Raw genomic sequence first — 4900 nt, 5'->3', positions numbered from 1 at the left:
TGCGATATCGCAAGGTATCACACAGGTGAGTTTCCTCTCCATTAGGTCGTCTTTTGCCACAACAAACTTAATGTACAAATGGGGGTAGCTGATGACGTCTGTCCAGCTTAGGATCACATGTGACAACAAGTTATCGGCAGTTCAAGGATTAGGCCTGCCTGAGGGGTGCCAATAAGGACCAGGCCCGTGGTGGGCTGCCGATTTGTTCTAAGTTGCCTCACACCACGTCATACTGGCTCATTGTTCTTTGTAGTGACCGAGGCCTTTAGCTTGGCTGGGGCAAAGAAAAGCCTGGAGGAGGAGCAAACTGAGTCCTCTTGCACCAAAACGCATTGTTGAGTGTTTTTGGCCACAAACATATATTTCGTAGTCAGTGTAACGGTTTGAGTGTTCAAAATGTTAGTGAGCTGTGATTAAACAGGACTTGATTCTGGGGCCGGTTCTTACGACCACTAAACGTGGAATGGTATGTAGCTAAACAGTTTTTGGTTTCGGACGTGCACGTCTATGCTGATGGTCGCGACAGCCTCCTCGGACATTGTAAACCAGTGGGCTGCAAAACTGCATGCTGTATTTAAAGTTTGTGGTAGGGTCTCAACTGCAGAATTATGGACCGTGAAGATAAATTGTCATGCAAACCGTCCGTGTGATGCAGGTGTGGTCATTTCATATAAACGCTTTGAATGGTGGAAAAGAGGTGAGAAAATTAGAGGCCCCGAACACCTTCAGAGGGATAATTAAGGCAACAGAACGTCGATATATTAAGGTGAAATGTTTGCGGTGGGTTAAAGAGCTAGATAAATTGACAACGGAGAAGTAGTTTGCAGGCGCGCATCAGCTTAAGGGATGTTTAAATACATATACCTTTCAAAAAGCTTGCTTGGCTATCAGGGCTGTGATACCGATGGTGTCACAAAATCATAGTCGTTTAACGCTGAGGCACTGGCTACTTGCCTGCTCTAATCCTGATGATCGCGGTTATCCGGGATTGCGAGCAAACGAAATTAACACTGCGACGACGGCTTTTGTATATTGACTTCAGCTACAAACGTGGGGAGCATTTTTTGATACCCTTTGAAAATTCAGCACAACTTGTTGCGGTTCCAATGGGAACCAGGTTCAACTACATATATTACGGCAATATAAAGTGTTCCCCGGGTGGTCATTTTTTATCTAACATAAATGTCTCTCAGTGCATGGGGAAGGCCTATCCGTGAACAATGAACTCATAGCATTTATTATTATTTCGATTATTACTTTCTGATTTCTGATGTATTTGACAGAAAGGAAATAACCGTCGGATGTGCTTATCTGCTACCCAGGCGTTGATCTGCTTCCGTGCGCATTAAACGCCCACCACCTAATTACCCCGGAGAAAACGCGAGAATTTTAGCCTCAGAATATTTGGAAAACTTAATAAGGCTAAAGGCAAAAGCGTGAAGAATGAACTGCATGCAAATGACCGGTTATCTTTCTCAAAATTTATCTCTATCATGCATATGATCCAGGCAGGCCGTTAAATATGTTGCTTAAATTCAGTAGCCGAGTTAACTGAGAAACGTAGTGCGTAAACTCCTCGTTGTTATTTCGAAGTACTACGCCGTAGTCCTCCGGTCCCCTTATTGGTTGGCGGTACCCTTAGGATATGATCACATATTTTAATTCCGAGGTAATGTCGCTAGGTCTCTCCACCAAAATTGAGGTTACCTTATGCAATGAAAATCATATTTGCGGGAAGGGATCAACCGTTTCAGACCATCTTATCGCATAATGCTAATTAAAGAACGCTATACTCACATTTACGCCCTCTCAGCATTTGTCGACGGTATGAATTCGCTTGAGCATAAGACCACTTGTAAAAAGGCCGTGCGTGTATCCCAGAGATACGGACCCCATCCTATAGAAGCGTACTTCTTACCGATGAGGGAAGGCTTCTGCATTACGAAGTGATTTTTCTTAGTTCCAGTTGGATGTATGGTCTAGTATCGTCCGCGCAACTTTAGAGCGCCAGTAGAGCTGTAGGTCAGATGACAGTCTCTTTTTTAAGCAGCTGGAATGCCGCTGAACGTAAGACTCCCCCGTGCAACAGGCCACGAGCCCGCTAACCACGAACGGTTGCGGCTAATTTCACCTTTGCGAATTGACACGATATAGTTGCCATGTGCCTGGAAATTGCAAAGTTAAATGCTGGCATGCTCTGTCGAATGGCTTTGGGGGGGCATTAAAACGGACTTTGACCAACGTTCCACCAGATTATTTGGATACTCTACCCACGATAAAGGCGTTCGGGTCATATTACGTGAGACCAAGTTATACGCAGTAATCGCTTGTTCTGCTGTGACGTACTCCAGGCCTTTTACTGCGACGGCTATCAGGCCAAATAGACCTGAGTTTTGGGCACCGCAATATTCACACTAGTCAGTGAATCAGACCAAGGAATGCTTTTGTTATAGGTGCCCGCCGTAAATTATCTCGCAAAAGCCGACGATGGTCTTTTTCTGGCTATGTTTACCATGATAAGGTTAGCTGTTTTTGTCGCTAAAATTCCGCTTATTCATTTGCTAAGGCCCTCCCGACTGATGGCATTTAAACGGTGCATGGTTACTATCTAGCAATATGTCACCGCCGTCTGCTCTGTCGTCCTTCTGCATGCTTTCAAAGAAAGTAGAGTTACTTGACCCTGGTTTATACAGCCTTAATCATGCTATAGTTTTTAAATTATTACTCACCATCTCTCACTTGAAACCTCAGTGCTGTTTTTGCAGGAACGTTGAAGATAGCCGTTACAGTTTTGGTGGTCAGTGCTCACAATGCCATTAAAGGTTGTCCTGTTGGGATGCATGTTTTGGGCCCCGTATATACAATACTGGTACCACAGTCGCGTTTCTCGTTGGTGGCTGATACATTTCTATTCAACGGTGAAAGTATTCGCCAGGCGACTTTGTCAGAACGCCCACCAACGATTTTCTATGTGCTGTAACCGCCAAGTTGTTTTTATATCCTCCCAGAAACTCATCCTTTTCCTTGAAACCAAGCTTTCACGATGAATGTTATCTTGAAGTGAGACATGTTTTTCATTACGAGGGCTCAATTCCCACTGCCGCTACACACGTTAGCGTGTGAAAATAGTTCACCATCCGACTCGATCCAAAGGCTTGCAGATAACACTCTGAGAATTTTGTTAGTGGTAACGAGCACAGACCGTAATCCGCCTGATTTTGGTTGGTGACACATAAGCTGTCGCAATGCAGTAGGCAGTCATCAGCTGACCGATAAGACAAGTAAAGAAGCAGTCAGGTGATAAACGACGAAACGTTTTTCTAATTCACATTATAGGGGAAGAATCCGAGGGATTGAACGGGAAGACTAAAGAAAGCCTTTTAAACCGCGATGACTGCACCTGAAACGGAAGCTACATAAGGCCTTCCTCGGTTGATTTTCAAGGATATGACGCACTGAAAATTTGAGGAAAGATTATTGTAGAGGCCTGAACGACGGTTTAGGAGTCAAATTTGGTTATAGAAAACTCGGGGAGGATGAAATCTCGCCAGACCAAGTTGTGTCCGTAAGGGGAGAGGCTATTCAAACGATAGTTCATCATAACCTGTCAAGGGATCTCTTGGAGCCCTACTTATAAAATGCATTCAAGCACAGTTGTTTACTTAGTAGGGACGCCTTGATGGCGAACTGCATGGGACGCAAAACGGAACACGAAACAAAAATTCCTACCACAAAAGCCCGCTAAGTTACCGCTGTCCCGGATGCTTCGGTGAAGTCGCAAATTAGAAAAGGTTCAACGGGCGATGCTAATGGTTTCCAAGCCATTGTTAGACAATTTTGTCCCCATCAAAGTGATTATGTCAATTACATTACTTCAGTGACTGAGTCAAAAAGAAAATATGCCACTGAATCTTTCCAAGGCGTGGGTTAGGTAAACTGCTAATATAACAGGTCTGAAATTCGGAACATTTGAAACCCATTGGTTTCAAAAATGTGCACAGCTAAGGCACCTACTTTTAAATCCGGTTTGATTTATGTCGTAACCCGGGGCATGCTGTTGCCAGCGGCTAGATGCACAATGTATTTTTCTGCAAAACCCCTGCAGCCGAAATAAAAACTTTAACGTCAAAACGTTGCACTTCTTTGCATGCGATATGTTTTAATTGATGTCATTTGAAAATTATTGGCGCACATTCGGCTTTGAACTTCGTCTGCTATGGCTTCGGAAGTTGCTTTCGTTGAGAAATTTGTTGGTGTATCGTTTTCATCCTTCACGGCATTTGAGAAGACCTTAAATGAATACGTGAAGGATAACTTTGTGATATTCATGCGTTCATTGGCTGTGACATTATGCCTTGCTACTTTCATGTCCGTAAAACCTTCAGAAAGCACGTGTGTATCATTTAATGTCCATGTATTTTTGGCCATAGATACATTCTGCGAACAGCCGGCACATATTTCACCGCATGGCTGGCCTGGACAATGCTGTACAGTAGGTTTTATGTTCATCGTACTACAAGCACACGGATTCCGACAAGATCTACAGCTTCTGCGCCGAACCGATCCTCGATTTCTCTCCTATCTCACGGCTCGCTGGTTGCACATCACCCGAAAATGGGCCATACACGCACAGTCCGGAATGGTTCATTTTGTTAATTTGACCAACAACTGACTGGAGAATGCGAACGGGCGCCTTAAATATCGGGTGCACCACTCTGACACGTTAAAGCATGCCATTCAAAAGGTGTCCCGGCACGCCGAGTGGCTCATGCGGGCGTTTGAGATGCATATGTCGTACCACTGCGACAGGCGGCAAATCCTAGAGGGTGACGCCTACGTTCTAATCGTAGTCTTTCTAGTGACGACATATGCATGCTCTCTCGTCTTGAGACACTTGGGT

The sequence above is a fragment of the Opisthorchis viverrini genome (genome assembly GCF_000715545.1).
Source record: "Opisthorchis viverrini unplaced genomic scaffold opera_v5_442, whole genome shotgun sequence".
NCBI lineage: Eukaryota > Metazoa > Platyhelminthes > Trematoda > Opisthorchiida > Opisthorchiidae > Opisthorchis > Opisthorchis viverrini.
This window is presented reverse-complemented; position numbering follows the sequence as displayed.